General features: G+C 50.3%; 1 protein-coding gene across 1 annotated transcript in view; it reads left to right on the top strand.

The window, feature by feature from the left end:
• ZNF536 (zinc finger protein 536) overlaps positions 1 to 16,883 on the top strand; it is a 158,134-nt gene that overhangs the window by 59,257 nt on the left and 81,994 nt on the right. Inside the window, exon 2 of the mRNA XM_049621206.1 lies at positions 1,447 to 1,562. The gene's annotated coding sequence lies outside the window, so the exon portion shown is untranslated. The remainder of the gene's footprint in view (positions 1 to 1,446; positions 1,563 to 16,883) is intronic.

Below are 16,883 nucleotides of genomic sequence, written 5' to 3'. Positions count from 1 at the left end.
TCAGCTCAGTGGCTGGAACGTGGGGCATTAATACATTATCATATGCGGGGTGGTCTGTGCCCTGTGGACAAAAGGCTATTTAATACAATTTAATGTCATTCTGAGAAGAAGTGGAAAAATAAAGACGGGGAATAAAATGGCATCTGTGTGTTTCACAGTGCACTCATGCACAAACCCTCAGTTTAAGAGGTATGACATTTCTGCCAAGAAAAAGAATAAAACTGGGGCATTTTTTTTTTATAACCTGTTCCCCACTGCAGTATTTTCTAAATGCTATTAAGTGATCGATTTACACGGCCCCATGATGATGTCATCCATAAGAAGGGGAATGCAGATGACAGCAAAATACTAGTGACAGTGACCTTGTTCCAGAATCCTTGGAACCCTGTCAGCTCTGCTTCCAGTATATGGTTTCAAAGAATGTACTTTTTGGACAATATCTAGTTACTGGGTAGTGAATTAATAGAGTTAAGGGTTCTGATGCAATTCACATATAGGTCAATTACATGCACCAACATCTGCTCTGTCACTATCATTTGCATATAGCATTCATATGTTAATGATGCCTCTTTTTACTCAAGTAATATATTTAAAAAACAAGATTTGCATATCAGTTTGGATCAGTATATTACAAGCAATTTATCATTTTCTCCTTCTTGTTATGATTTTAAGAACAATATCTTGAGTGATGGCTGCTATATTTGAGCACGGCTCTGATTTATACAAGAAACCCTTCAGTGGGAAAGCTTCTATTCTAAAGCTGCTTAAAGCCTTATAAATCAATAATGACACAGATGGACTGGTGATAATCTATTTAGAATGCCTGATAGCAAATATTGTTGTACAGATGATTAGAGTGGTAACTGTTTTAGCAGAAAGCCTTGCCTCTCTTTGTAAATGGTAAGTTTGAACAAAAAAGTGCTCGCACGCAGACTTGGTGTCAGGAAATCTCTGAGCTGGGGTCTGGATTGCAAAGGGGAAAACATGGGGGGAGGAACAAAGGGACTTCCCGCGCTCCTGCCAATATAATCATATCAATCCCTGTTTCTTTAACAAAACAGGACCTCTTAATGGAATTGTGTCTTCAGGTGTAAATAGCATTAAAAGCTGCTTCTCCTCTCCTCTTTGCCCTGATACAGCACAAGGAGTGAGAAAATAAAGTGGAGGTTGTCAGAAGTGGCAGCTGCTTGGAATCCTGATAAATATAAGCTTTTATTGATCTGATGAAAATGAAGGATCCCAGTGCTAGGCAGTATTTAGCTTCTTGTCTACAGCACGTCACCGGTGGCCTTGCATTGGGATAGATTTTCATTCTCCTACACGGGATTTGATTTCATCTTTAACCTTTTCAGTTGAATTTCCTTGACCTCTGCGTATTGCTGTGATTTGGTGAATTTGTTACATTTCACTTTACATCATTTCTTTCTATATTTCCTTTTGTGATAGGGAACTGGGACGCCCCTCTGGCGATCTGTCAGTGCCTGGATCAGCCACATCCTTTCTGGGGTGTTTTCTCACGAGACTGACAGTCCTTAAGACAAGTATGCCGTTAAGCTGCTAAGGTGAGTCTTAACGATATTAGAACTCTCTGCCCTGGACACACATCGTTTCCTCCTGCTTTGTGGAGTTGACCTAACACAGATCCTGACCAAACAGCCCTTCTCTCTCTCCTCCTGGCCCCAGGGGCTTCCTCCTGGCCTTCCCCCCCGACCCCCCACCCCCATCACCCCGGTAGGACTCCCCTGCCTGCCCATGAGCTCTGGCTGAGTGGTGGCCCACAGGACCTTTCCCCAGGGCCGGGAGGTTTTCCTTTGTGGTTTGGGTGTGTGTCTGGGGAATGGGTGGGGAGGGGGGGAACAAAGGACTCACAAAAAAAGGGTTATTTTCCCCTCTGTGACTTAATTCCCTTCTCAAGTTTTCTTCTGGGATAAATCTGAGGCTTCAGTTCGCAATCCTGAGGTGCCGCTAACATATTCCGGTTCCGAGAAAGGGCCGCTGTTATTTTGAGTAGTTTTGATACAAGCAAATCAAAGTGAAGATTTGAAATAGCTTTTCTGAAAGCCCAAGCTGAAGTCATAAATTATTCTGCACCATGATTCTTTCTGATAGTAAAACCATACCTCTCAGCCTGACATTGCTGAAATGTGCAAAAGTGAAAGTTAGAAATAAAATGAAACATTTAAATCTTGGCTGTTGAGAACCTCAGATAGACATCAAGGCCAGTCGATAAAGGCCCCTATCAATTAGGCTTCTATAGTTATCCTCCGATTCGGTTTATTAGCAGTTGCCCAGGTACGGGGTTCCGGCATGAAGAATGGGCAGGGCCAGGTGAAACGCAGGGAGAGACCGTAAGCTGGAAAGTGAGGGTGTGGCGTGCCAAGGTACGCGTGGTGGCAGGGCACAGGGCCACGGGGCGGGGGGCGGGGGGCGGCTGCCTCACATCGTCTCGTGGGAGAAAATATTTGCCTCAAAAGGGTTGGAAGTTTTCCCTTTTTTTACCCCCTTTATTTGAGTTAGAAAGTGTTGATTTCACACCGTGGTGAGTGTTTTCCGTCAGCTTCTTGGTGGGTGTATTCCGTGTTAAGAACAAGGAGCAGTGAACGCCAGCGGCCCGGCGGGCCTCCCCCGGCAGCCGGGACTTCTGCAGGGCCCTGGCTCTTCTCTGGCGGTGGAGAAACCAAGGGCCTCCCGGCCCCGGGCTTCCAGACCGAGCTGTTTGGCTACTTCCCTCCTCAGCATATCACAGGCAGAGCAATTTTTGGTTCCATAGCTGTTTGGTTGGGAAAACAAGACTGTGATTGCCAGTAAGGTTTAGAATTTGCCTGCCAGATAAGGGAATGTCTGTGAAGACTATTTTCCCTCTTGGGAGGCAAAACACAGATGGGGGAGTTAGGAGTCTTACAATATTTAGCTGCTACATTGATGGTAGGAATTCTGCTGCGTGGATGCTCACAGTTTCCGAAAGCCCAGCTTAGCGCCACTGCTGAGGGCCTCAGGTAGAAGAGACCCGTGAGGCTGGCTTTCCCAGGGGAGCCGCTGCCCCAGCTTGTTCTGGAGCATTCCGTGCTCTGTGGCTCCTGAGCGGGAGAGGAGGCACTGCAAGGGGGCTGACTGTTTCCCTTGACCTGCATCGGACGGGGAAGAAGAGAGAAGGCTGAGCTACCACATCTGACCAGGTGGGGGGACTGAGCGGGAGGCTGAGGACTGACTTGAGCTTCTTGTGCGAATGGACATGCCCATCCTTCGGGTGGTTTCTCAGACTCTAGAATAAGACACGCGCCAGTTTCACTTCCAGCACGGAGGCCCACGTTTTAGAGAGTTAATCACCTGGGCCTCAGAGAGGATAAAGGACAACTATGTGGTGTTCTTGGGACTGGCGGTGAGAAGGTGGGGAGATTTTCCTGCCCGGAAAATGTAAATCTTGGAATGATTTTAGGGTCATGTGAACTGGAAGTAGGATTCGCAACCTTCTATCTGAGAGTGAGTTTGGGGCCCTGGAGACCAAGAGAGGGGACAGGTCTTAGGGACAGGCACCTCCTTCCAGGCCTGTCACTGACTTCCCAGCTCCAGCACACGGGATTCTCAGGCCCTGGAGTTGGACACTTTCTCCAAATAGTCTGCAATTGTGATGTTCTAGTTGGGCCATTTCTGGACTCCTAAAGGTACCTGTCAGGACCCTTGCTTCTGTCCTCTCCAAGACCGTCTTCCCGATCCTTTAAAATGGACACCTGGCTTTGCAAAGTGTTCTATAAAACGCTATACATGTGCAGCTTTGGGACAACCAGTCACCCTTGAAGCACCATTGCATAGAAACCCCAAGCAACCTAGTAGTAACCGAACCCCTCACACGTGCCAGAAAATGATTTAATAGCCCACCACAACGTGGATTTCCAGAGAATTGCCAGCAGGGACAGGAGGCAGAGCCGTGAGGTGTGGCTGTCCGGCCCCCCTGAGCTCCACCCTTCAGAAAGACCCCAGGACTTGCAGAGGCCAGTGCATCTCAGAGACCATAGGACCTCTCACCTCCGTCCGACGGACACAGTGTGGCCCCTCTGAGGCGAGTGTGGGCAGGACCTGGGACTAGGGTGCTGGCCCCGCTGTGGCTCCGGCTGTCCTGAGGTGGCCCCGTTGTCCTGGCACAGCTGCGTGAGTCAACAGCCCTCCTGCAGCAGTAATTACTTGAGTTAAATGCTGCGGTACTCTGGGAGCACAGGGGAGGGAGTGAATAATTGTAATTTCTATGTGATAATGATGATAAGCCCTGCATATGTGTGTGGGGCTTTGCGTCGTATTTGAACTTCACCAGGAGATCTCCAGGCTCAAGGAGGTAAAGATCAAGATCCCCGCAAACTCCTCTGTAGCGGCCGAATGAGGTAGGAAAGTAAGGTCTCGTTATTCTCACGTGGCCCCAAAGAGAACTCAAATCAGAGATCATTCGAACTCTGGAGAACAGGTACGGTGGCACTGGTTCTGGTCCAGAAGTTTCTTGGGCTTATCTTAATCCTCACTGTGTTCCCAGCAGGTAGATACTGTCATTAGTTCCATTTTCCAGATATGGAAACTGGGGTCAGAGAAAGTAAATGGCCTCCCTCAGGTCACACGGCTGGCGGGTGGTGAGCATGCTTCTTCCTGATTTCGGAGCCTGATCCCTCGGCCCGGGAGCAGTCCTGGGTACAGTCTTAGACAACACAGGCAAGCTGCCTGCCCTTAAGGAGCTTGTGTTGTGGGGCTTGGAAGCAGCAGACAAGGGAACCATGGATAAGATGATGTCAGATAGGGGTAAGTGCCACGAGGAATGTCTGGGACGGGAAAGAGGGAGGGAGGGTCCTCGAGAGGGGTGGGTGGTTAAGATGGCCCTCCTGAGGAAAGCACATTGGAAATGAGAGGGCTGAAGGACATACAGAAGCCAGCCAGGTGTGGTCTCGAGGAAGAGCATTTTTGGCAGAGGGAACAGCATGTCTGAGGGATGGGGTATAGGCCAGTGAGGCTAGAGCACAGTGCGCCCTGGCGAGAGGGTAGGTGGGTTGGAGGGCCTGGATTGGGCATGGCTTTGTAGACCATAGTGAGGAGTGTTGCCTTAGTTTTATGTCTCTGTTGCTTTTGACTGGCGGGTGTATCTTGTGAAGCTCTCGGGCCCCTGCCCTTAGAGGCAACATGGTGACTCATGATAGTGCCCAATGGCTGCCCACTGGAGCTTCCTGTGCAGCCTAGGGAGGCCCGAGCCGAACCCCCCCCAACCCCCCAGCCAGCTGTGGGCTTGGGCACAGTTGCAGATGGAAGGCTGTGGGGGCCCCCCTTAGTCAGGGAGCTTCGCCTGCCTGAGTCTGTGTGGGGGTCTGGGAGGCGTAGGCCCCTCCCATACCTGACTCCAAGCTGAGATGTGAGCACTGTTTTGTTGTTAATGCTGATTCAGGGGTTGTCTGGTAGCATGCGGACTCTTGGTGATGATAGTCTGGCCTCTTTTGCCCTCAGCAGCCTGGTTGCTGGACTCTAGGAGGGTGAGCAGACACCTTGGCGATCAACGCTTCCTTTATTTTAGAAGTTTAGAGACTGAGGCCCAGAGAGGGCCCAAGGCACGGTTGTGCCCAGCCCGGCTCTCACCTGAGCACAGCAGACGGGCTCTCTGGCAGCTCCATGCAGCTTGGGGGCCACTCTGAGCTGGTGGAGGCCGCGGCAGGGGCTGGGGCTGTCCTGTTTGTCTAGCCGCTCCCAGAGCACCTCATACGGCTCCTGGCATGCCGAATGGTCAGCAGTCATCCGGGGGCATTGATTGATAACCTCTCGCCTCTGCAATTTGTAATCATTAGAATTTGTTGCACCTTGCTTTAAGCAAACGCAATCGATATGTACCAAATCCACACTGCTTTCCATATTCCCTGGAATGCAGGGATTGCCAAGCCTAAGGCCTACTTGGGTTTGATGTGTGCCGACATTCAGGACACGATGAGGCCGGGACTGGCTGGGAGGTCCTGATCTCTGCACAGGTGACTGAGGGTTGCCCCTCAGGTGTTCTATCTAATAGGCCCATCTTAGGGATACAGAACCCTGCAGGTTTTGAACAAACATGATCAGTGCTAAAGCCAGCTCAGCTACGGGAGGGCTAGGGCTCTGCCCCAGACTGAGTTCCTGAGGACAGGGACACCTGCATGGGCTTTGACCCAGCCTTTTACTGTGTGTCCTGGACAGGCCTCAGCTCTCTCTCTGGGCAGTTGTCCTAGACCCATATTCAGGGTCTAGGTGGTAAATGCAGGAAGCTGGATGTGGACAGAGCAGGCTGGAGGGTCTGAGCATCCCCTCAGCCCTCATCATTGCAGCCACCACCTAGGAATGTGGGCAGATTGTTTTCTTCAGGTCGTCATAGTTTTTAGGGAAAGAGAAGTTAAAGAAATCCAGTTCTTTTTTTTTTTTTATTTTTCATTTAACGTTAGCAACTAATTTAAATTAAAAAAAAAACTTTCTGCAAATGCAAGTGTCTGTAGACTGAGCAGAGCTGCGGCCAGCGCTCAGCAGTGCGCACAGTGGGTGTCCAGTAAGCACGGGCAGCACTCGCCCCAGCCGCCCACCGGACAGCCAGGCTCTGGGAGCAGGTACAGCACACGGGGAACCCAGCATTTGCCGGTCCTTGGTCCCATCTTTGTTCCTGTGTTCCCTCATTGCGGGGAGGCCAGGGCAGTTCCTGGCTGCATGGGGACGTTTGCTGCCCAGAGGAGGGGACACACTGAGAAAGCACCTGTCTTCTGGGGAGAGTGGGCAGGATGTCCCGGTGCCAGCCTCCACCGTCCCATCTCATGGTGTCACCCCTGACCCCTGAGTTATAGGGTGCCACCCCATATCTAAGATGCGGACACGGTGATGGGTGAGTTCGGTTCCTGCCCCTGGGAGCACGTGATAGAACCACCCTTCCTTCCTCCTACCTGTCGAGGGTGAATGCCCCCAGCCTCCCGAGTCTTGATGGGTCCTTGTGGGTGGCTGATGTACCTACTCTGTTCTGCCTGGGAAAGGGCAATGCTGACCTTGCACCAACTTGACTGGAAGCTCTGGGCTGACGCTGGACATGGGTGGCCGCTGTTGACCCTGGAGATGAGCCAGAAGGACAAGATACATTCTGTCCTGGGAGGTCACCTGGCGTGAGAGAGAAAATGGCAAGGCTGCTCAGCCCAGCTATTTGCCCGGCCCTTCCTGGTCCCATGACTCTGCTCCTTCTACAAACGTGACCCATGCCCTCAGCTCTCTGAGAGGCCAGCAGGTCTCCCGACAGGGGGCGCAGGCCCCCATACAGCTGCCAGGCTCCTGCCAGGGTGCTGGGGGGGGGGGCGGGGAGAGCTTTCCTATAGTCCAAGTGCGTGGGATGGGGGTGGGCTGGTCTCTGGCCTCACTTCCTGTTGGCCCCTGCCTGGCTCCTTTCATCCCGTCCACATGCAACATGGAGTTTCTGTGTATGTAATATTATTTGTTTTTATTTCTGTAATCCCTTTATTGTTTGCACAACTGCTGTCAGACTGTTGCCTGAAAGTATCACAGGATAATTGCAGAACGCCTGCATAAGTAATTTCTCATGAAATCGGGCCTTGTCTGCATATAAAATTGTTTTCCGTTGCTGCATACATGGACTTCATTATATGGAGGCTGTTTACCGGGCTCGCACCTTCCCCACAGGCCACAGAGACGGGAGGGCCTGACACTGGGAAATAATGAAATATACTATCTTTATGCTTTTTTGGCCAGACGACATTTCTGGAGGGCGACCGTGGGGCCTGGCGTGGTCAGAAGGAGCCTGGCCCCGGAAGGAGTGGAGGCTTTGGTCTGGGTGGGGGAGGCTTTGGTCCAGGTGGGGCCTCGAGCCTGGCCTCCCCGGCTGCAGGGCAAGGCAGGCCAGCAGCTAATCCCGCGTGCGCCCGGCGTCGCTTCCGCCCGCATTTCTGTGATATTAATGGTGTGTGGTAGTGAAAGAAATGTGTTTTATTCTCAAGTCTAACCCTGCTGTTATCAAAGTAACTTCCAGCTTATTAGCGACAAAGGACTTTTCTCCTCTCGGCTGCCCTGTTCGCCGGGGCTTCCTGAATTAAACTGCTGCTTCCTGTCCTTGATATGCACGACCACATCTGGGCAGCCCGATCCCAGCCCCGCTGCCTAATAACAATCACCTTCCCTTTCAGTGTCTGTTGATTGTTTCTAATTCACTCTGACAGATAGTGCCTGACAACTCGCCGGCTCGTCCCTCCCTCCGTGACCTGGAGTTACTCACAGCACTTATAGAGTCTGTCATTTTTAATATTTGATTTCATTTTAAGTTATGTGTTTTACTGAGAAGATGAAACCAAAAAAAAGGGGACTTGTAATGGAACATAAATTTAACCCTTCTTGCCACCCGGCACCAGCCCCGGCAAAGCCTCCCCTGCATCTGGGTGCTGGTTTCTCTTTCCACTGCTGGGGCTGCTGGGGCTTCTCCTCTCTTCCTCCTCCTTTCTTTCCTCCCTCCTTCTTTCTCTCCTTTTTTTTTTTTTTCTCGTTGGCCTTCTTTCTTTCGTTTCTGGAAACAAAAGCTTCATGTCACATTCTTTCCCCTTAATGGCACTTGATTCGTGTATGGAGCTAATAATGGCCCTTTCTGCTTTGCAACCAGGTTGTAATGGAAAGACCTTTCAGGGGGTTTTACTCTGGAGTGAGGGGGTCAGGGGAGAGGCCTGGAGAAGTCTCAATGACCAGCTTCAGTTAAGGTGTCAAGACGTGCCTTGGATCTTTCTTTTTGGAGGTGCTTCTTTTTGTGTGGGCTGGCGTGGCGGGGAAATGCCACTTCTCCCTGGGTTTGAGGTGAGCTCGCTCAGAGTGGGGCCTTCCCAAGAGTGGGGACCAGGCAGGCAGCGGGGTGGAGGCTGCTGGACACACGTTTCCTGCTGCCACTTCCCTCGGAATCTGCCCCAGCGAGCGGCCTTGTGAGGCAGGCGTCCTCACTGGCGGGGCGGGCGTCCCACGTCACTTCAGGGTCCACTCTGCCATGACTTTGTCTTTGTTTGCCCCTAGACAAAGGCTTCTGTGTCCCTCTTGGCCCTTCAGAGGTTGAGAGCTGTGAGGCCGTGCATTAGGTCAGCTTTGCAAATAGACACCACAACATTAAAAAAAAAAAAAAAAAAAAGAGACACATTAACCCATGGTGCCTCACTTCTCCTGGCCTCGTGTGGATGTCTGTCTGTCCCACACAGTGCAGTATGGGCAGCTGTAGAAACGTGGTAAGAAGGATCTGGGTTGTATCTCCATTAAAAAAAGAAAAATCAACTTCCCCATTGCCCATGGCCTGGTCTCTCAATGACCAAAGCTTAGCCCAAGCATGAGCTGTGTCACTGTCAGAGCCCTGTTCTTCCAGAGCTTCAGGCCGAGTGCCCCTTTGACTCTGGTGGCGGCAGCTGTGCCTGGAGCAGAGGTGTGCCAGTCCTGGGGATCAAGCGGGCGGGTTTCCTAGCGAGCAGAGGGAGAGAAGAAGCTGCTTTCCAGCATATTCCGCGGTAAAGACCGTCTGCTGGGGGCCATGGAACCCACACAGGCTGGCTCTCTGGGAGGCCGCTCTGTAGGGAACACTGGGCTTGGCTGCCAGAGAAGCAAAGGGACTGGACTTAGGGCCAGATCCACTGCCCACAGGCAGGCATTCTAGCTGCTTCCCTGCTGTTCTACTGCCCCTGGCTCCAGGCCTGGTGGACCGAGGGCCTGGGTGGGCCAGCCCCGGCCATCCGTCTTGTCCCAGCTCCTCCCAGGATGACTCTTTTCCTGGGGATCTTCCTTCAACAAGCCTAACCCTTCTAAAACCCGGGTTCTCCTTCTCTCTCTGGGTAAACCGAGGGAAGAACTGCCGTCTAGGTGGGGACACTTTTCCTCTCCCTGGTCCCAAGCGTCCCCTCCTTTGGTAAGAGGTGACAAAGGCAAGAACAACTCCCTGTCTTGATGGTTTTGCAGCGCTGCTAGTATATTTTGAAATCATCGTCTTTTGTTTCAGGCACGCTAATTAAAATGAAAAAGGAAGATAATGCACAAAAAGTAAAGTGGGCACAAACTTTTTAGCTTTATGTAGGAAATAAAGATCTGTGTGTACGATGGTGTGGTATCTGTTGGATAAAGACAAGATGGCTTTTCTCTTTCACTGACCCAGGTGGTCTTCATGGGTATGGTAATGGGCCAGGTGGGAAAGAAAAGAGAGGGAGAAAACTATCTCAACTTTCCTTCCGTATCAGGCCTTCCCTGACACATGCGTGTGTGTGTGTCGGGGGGGGGGGGGGGGGGGGGGCTGCCAGGAGTGGTTGGCAGTGATGTGATTCCGGGACAGTCCTCACATCTGCCTCAGCTCAGCAAAGTTGGGTTCAAAGGATCCAGCGCCATGAAGAAGAACACAGAGCCCTTCTGCTTTTGGGAGGACAGTTGAAATAGGATTCTAAAGGTGGTTCTGCATTTGAGGTTTAGCCTCAAGGCCAACAAGACCAATTTATACTTTCATTCCTCTCAATATGGCCTGTTGGGCTACTGTTGGATCTTGTTTTAAATCAGAGAGAAATTGAGAGCTGACATCAGCTGAACACTTTGATTTGGATCTTGTGTCTCAAGTGCCCACCTATTACCGGGTGAGTTGGGGCAAGCCCCTAGAATTCTAGGTTGAGAGGTAGAGGGACACACGGTATTTCCTGTCTGTCCCCCATAATCCAGATTTTCTGTGGAGTTTGCATGGGGAACAGTAAGTTCAGTTAGGATTGAAACCCAGAAGGCTCTGGAGTGTACTACTTTTGCAGGAGGTGGCTATAACCAGGGCTGCAAATTAGTATGACCCCAAGGACTGTCCCTAAGGATGTTTGACACTCAGCCTAAAAGGATGTGCCCAGAGGGGAGTCAGGCGTGTCAGTCTTCAGTAGAGTTTGAGCCAACAGAAATGTGCAAAGCTTTGCCACTCTGTGTGCTACCGTCTGAGCAATGAAGGGTACAGACAGAGGGCAGAAGACACACAGAAAGCCATATCACAATGAGAATGTGACCAGTGCCACCTCCTAGGTTAAACGGAGAGCCACGAATTCAAACTGGGGAGCGAGAGATTAATAAGTAAGAGCAATGTGAATACGATGTTGACTGTGCTCAGCACTGCACAGTCCTTTTAAGAATGGACAAGTCAGGGGCTCCTATGTGGCTCAGTCGAGCATCCAACTGTTGATTTTGGCTCATGTCATGATCCCATTGTTGCAAGATCGAGCTCCTTGTCGGGCTCTGTGCTGATTGTGGAACCTGCTTAAGATTCTCTCTCTCTCTTTCCCTCCGCCCCTTTCCCCCGGTCATGCTCTCACACTCTCTCTCTCTCTCTCCAAAAAATAAAAAATAAAATAAATAAAAAGGGAAAAGTCAGACTCATTGTGTGGCTCAGGAAGAGCTTCATGGAGAGCTGGTGTTGCAGCTGGGCCTTGGGGCCCCAAAAGATTTTCATAAATAGAGATGAGGGAAAGGCAAGAGGGAAGTTGCTTGCAGAAGGCAGGAATTTGCCAGGCGCATTTGCAGCTGGGATGTGTGGGGGGAGGGGATGCTGAGGGCCATTCTGGGCAGAGGCAGTAGAGGGGAAACTGGGGACGGGCTTGGTGTTGGGGAGTGATAAGTAGCTCTGTGGTGTTGGCACTTAGGGTACACGTTAGCATGAGTGGAAGTGTGGGGAGACATGACTGATGGTGAGAGAGGCTGCATGCCAGGTCAGGGAGTTTGTGATCAATTGGGATGTACCTGAGAAATGGGCTGACCTGGGCAGTGGATATGGGGCTGGGGAGAAAGAATATACCCATCAGCTTTTTGCAGAATTAGATGTTACTCTTCTCCTGATCGGGACTTACAGTGACCTCAGGAAGGGGTGAAGCAGAGATGGCGTGACGTTTGGGGTGTCCAGCCCGTGCCCGCTGACCCACGGCGCTCAGTTGCAGGGAGTTTCTCTACACTCAGGCCAGGCCCATGAAGTGTCCACAGTGAGCTGGCCTTTAAAATAAAATGAAAATAATAAAGAGGGAATTGCTTTTTTAAGAAAACCCCTACACTCACATTCATCAGAGGCATACACGTTTTTCTCGGCATATGTGTGCAAAAGATGCACTTTGGGTTGTACCAGGGGTGTGTGCCAATGTCAAGAGCAGGCACGAACAACGGGACAATTAGCAGATTCATCAGTTCTTCTGCTTATACTTTGATTCCAAGAGTAGAATGTTAGTTTGTTCAACTCTCTGCTTTATGCCTTGATCGCAGTGTGAAAGTGTTGGCTAAGCTTAGCTTCCTGGTCAGAGGGTCAAGACCCATGGCTTTTAAACATGCTTATGTGAAATCCAAACATTCATGGCCACTGGTGATCTTGGAATCACGGCACAACTTATGAAACGAACACGTAATTATCTTGTTTATTCAGGGTATAAATAGAGTTCATGCTTTAAAAAATTTTTCTTCCTGATAAGGACTTTAGCTAGCATTTGTTGTCTGTCTGTCTGTCTGTCTCTCTGTCTGTCTCTCTCTGTTTCTGTCTCTCTGTCTTTCTCTTTGTCTCTCTGTCTCTGTCTCTCTCTTGTCTCTTCCTTCTCTCCTTTCAAAGGGGAGGAATTTGCTGGGACTTCTGTGGCTTCTTCTGGAAGAGGCAGGGCCGGCCTGTGGATTTCTTCCCTGGAGCACTTTCTGCTTCCCGTCTGGCTCTGGCAGAGTGGGGATATGCGCCCAAGGAGGGCCTCGTGCACTCGGACACATCCTTGCCACTTCTACAAACCCAGGGAAGGACTGTTAAGTCACATCTGCCTCTGACAGCCCAGCTGGGGACCAGAGCCAGCAGAGCAAGGCTTCCCGTGGGTGAGGCCTTCCAGGCCTTTTGGGACAGTGTGGGGGGAGGGCAGAGTCAGAGCTGAGAACCACCCCTTGGGTCTAAGCTGCACACTGCCATCATTCACATACCTCTGTTTTTGATTTTTACCATATTGAGTACAACCTGCTTGTAGACTTCATGTGTTTTTAAAAGGTCAGCCTTCTTTTAATTATTATATTTAGCTTTGCTCTAAAATAATAATATCTAGGAAATCCCTGGTTTGGTGTACCAGTTATATATTTTTCATGGTGAATATTGAAATAATTATATAAGTTGTTATTTTTTTTTAAAAAAAGGAGTTTTTCTGTGTATCATCTAAAATCATCTTGTGTGTCTGAATCGCCTGTCTGCCAGCCTTTGGGAATCACTGGGTGTCGCTCTTTGGAATGTTTGCATCCAGCCAGGTTCTTAGGATCTGGCTCAGGTTCTTCCATGGAGCCATCGCCTGCCCCACTCTTAAGGAAGCCAGTCCCTCCAGCCCCTGCAGCAAGATTTCCTCTGAGCTCCTGCCTGCCCTCAGGATCCCCAGTTGTCATTGAATCATGTGCTGCTTTGGTCACATCTGACAATGCTGTGAGCAGTTGCTGGGGCCGTGCTTTCTGACTCTTCTCTTCCAGATTGCAAGACTCTTAAGAGTAGGCACCATGCTCTTCTGGGTCAGCCAAAGTGTCTGATTGCTTGAGCTGGCTGGCTGTCAGTCTATCTGTCTATCCATTTGTCCATCTGTCCATTGTTCGTCCATCCATCCATCCATCCATCCCATCCATTTATCCATCCATCCATCCATCCATCTCATCCATTTATCCATCCATCCATCATCCATCCATCCATCCATCCACCCATCCATCCATCCATCCACCCATCCATCCATCCTATCCGTTCATCTGTCCATTTGTCCATCCATCCATCTTATCCATTCATCCATCCATCTGTCCATCCACCCATCCATCCATCCATCCCATCCATTCATCCATCCATCCCATCCATTCATCCATCCGTCCATCCATCTATCTATCCATCCATCCATCCATCCCATCCATTCATCCATCTACACATCCATTCATCCGTCCATCCATCCATCCGTCCTTCCATCCGTCCATCCATCCATCCATCCATCCATCCCTCCATCCCATGCATCCATCCTTCCATCCATCCATCCATCCATCCATTCATCCGTCCATCCATCCATCCTTCCTTCCATCCTTCCTTCCATCCATCCATCCATCCATCCATTCATCCATCCATCCATCCATCCATCCATTCATCCATCCATCCACCCATCCATCCCATCCATTCATCCATCCATCCTTCCATCCGTCTATCTATCTATCTCTTTCTTTGTATCCATCCATACATTTTCTTTCTGTTTCCTATCATCTGTCATTCATCCTTCCATCCCCCCATCCATTTTCTATTTCTCTATCATCTGTGTCTATGTAGCTCTCATTTGACTATGTATCTATGATCTAATCTCTCATTTCTTTTTCCTCCCTCCCTCCTTCCTTTTATCCTGTTTGATGAGCCAGGCGCTGTCTTAGGCCCTGGGAATATAGCAGAAAACAAAACAAAATCCGTGCTTTTGTGTAGCAGACATTCTAGTTGGAGGAGGCAGGCAATAAACAAATCAACAAATAGAAGAAACCGGAAAACGATCTGTAGGGACACATGCCATGCAGAGTATTAAAATAGGGGGATCTGAGGCAGAGAGAGCAGGCCTAGCTGAGACCGAGAGGTCAGGAAAGGTCCTCTGGGGAAGTGACATTGAGTTTGACCTCCAAAGAGCAAGTCAGCTTGCGAGGAGGGGCAGCTCCTGGACAGAGGGTTCAGTCCCTGTAAAGGCTCTGAAGCACCAGTGGGTTTGGTGGCTCTGAGGTGCAGAAAGGAAATTCAGACAAAAGGATGAAAATTTAATTCCAACATTGACAAAGATGAGTTTTTTTGATTTCTCACTTCTTAGGGGCTACAGCCCCTTTTGCATGTAGGAAAGTCTGAACCCTCACCTCTGAGAGCCCATATGTCAAATCTTTCGTGTGTATGTATATTGCGGGGGGCGGGTGGTGGAGATTTGGAAGCAGTGCCATGTGGTTCCCCTGCAGGGTTGGAGGGCAGAAGGGGAGCTCACCACGATGAAGCTACCACTGACATGCTAATATTTCATTTTAATCTTGAGTGCCAGGTTACTTTCCAAATGAAGTGTCTCAGGCAAGGCTCTAACTTACATGAAATAAAAGAGTTTAAGGCTAATTAAATATCATCTGACTACCGAAGCCATATTTATTGATGGTCTAAAAGAACATCATTGAGGTGGATGGACTTGAAACGTGTGTCTGCTAGAAATGTGCACCCCCACCCCCCCGCCCCTGGTCAGTGGCCATCCACTTGCTGTGTTAGGTGGATAGATCTGCACCTTTAATGTGTATCTGATTCAGGAGGTCTGGGGTGTTGCCCATCCTGCTCAGTTTTAACCAGACCCCAGGAAGTGCAGGACCAGCTGCAGGGTGGGCTGCAAGAGTCTAGAATAGACCAGGAGTGAGTGAGCTCTGACGCTGGCTGTGACCTACACTACTGACTATAGGGAGTGACGGCCACGCGTGGTGTCTCCCACTTGTCTTGCCTCCACCTGCGCCTCCGTCCTCCACCTCCTCTTCCCTTGTCCCAGTCCTTCCTACCGCTTCCTCCCATCCCTGTGGCATCCTGGCCTCTCCCCGGGCTAAGAACAGTGGTTCCCTGGGGTTGGTAAAGTCTTTACACAGGGTTTGGTCCTTCGTCTTCCACCATTTGCCTTATCTCTGGGTGTCTGATCCTCACGTTTGGAGAAACTAAAGGGCAGAGCCTCTGCCCTAGTCTCCCTCTTTGGTGCCTCCGGGATTGATAGATCCTCTCCACAATGGAGGGAAGGAGGTGTACTTCCTAACCGTCTGCACAGAGGGCCTTGCCTTGGGGCAGAACTGGCTTCTGAGGCCACATGTTGGTTGAACGCTGTAGGGTAGGGCCTGGGATGTGAAGTCCGGTCCTTCCAGTTCACCCTCCAGCTTCCGTTTGGAGAAGCTTCTCTTGACCATGTTTTCCCCTTCCTCTGATCAGCGGCCTCTGAATGGTGAAGACTAGGGCTTCAGAACTCTGGTGCCATAGGGGCAAGAGCATCCTCATCAATGGACAAGCTTGTGACCATCTGCAGAATGAATGCACACTCTGCGGGTTGTCCACGGGAGTGTGGGTCTGGGATTGCTAGACCTTTGGGTTTCTCCGGAGAGGTCAAAAATCCACATTTTCTTATGGAACTTAGCCAGTGTTTGCAAGCTGATGACTCTTACTTGTTTTTCTTTAAAAAATTTTTTTTTAACATTTATTTATTATTGAGAAACAGAGACAGAGCATGAGCAGGGGAGAGGCAGAGAGAAGGGGAGACACAGAATCCGAAGCAGGCTCCAGGCTCCGAGCTGTCAGCACAGAGCCCAACACGGGGCTCGAACTCACAAACTGCAAGATCGTGACCTGAGCTGTAGTCGAACACTCGACCGACTGAACCACCCAGGCGCCCCTCTTACTTGTTTTTCTTGTCTCCATGTGGGCCACACTGAACACGTGGGTTGGAATTTCGCTAGTAGGCTTCGAGGTTCTCTGGTGCTCCCCCGTTCTGGCGGGTGATTCCATGGATCCTGCTGGGGAGAAGCCACTGGGGTCCGAGGAGGGACCCGGTTGAAGTGAAGGTCGTCAAGTGGAGAGAGTTTGGAGGACTCAGAACCCCTTCTGGAAGTATGGGCCCTGACATGGCTCTCAGGCCTCGGGAAAACTCAGTCTTCCATACCAGCTTGTCTGCACCCACCTATAATTAGCATCTGAAATTTCTAAATGAACTGCCTGATCAAGTAAATTTAGCAAACTCCTCGTGAAGTGTTACCATATCCTCTTCCTCCAACTGTCCACACAGACATCCGTACCACCTTGCCTGCCTTCGCTTTTTGCAACTGACGCTGCTTATGTGTGCTGTCTGGCAGCCATGCAGACATCCCATTTATGTGATCTATAATGAGTTTAT

Source organism: Panthera uncia (genome assembly GCF_023721935.1).
Source record: "Panthera uncia isolate 11264 chromosome E2 unlocalized genomic scaffold, Puncia_PCG_1.0 HiC_scaffold_19, whole genome shotgun sequence".
Lineage (NCBI taxonomy): Eukaryota > Metazoa > Chordata > Mammalia > Carnivora > Felidae > Panthera > Panthera uncia.
The sequence above is the reverse complement of the archived record's forward strand: the minus strand, read 5'-3'. Positions and strand labels throughout refer to the sequence as shown.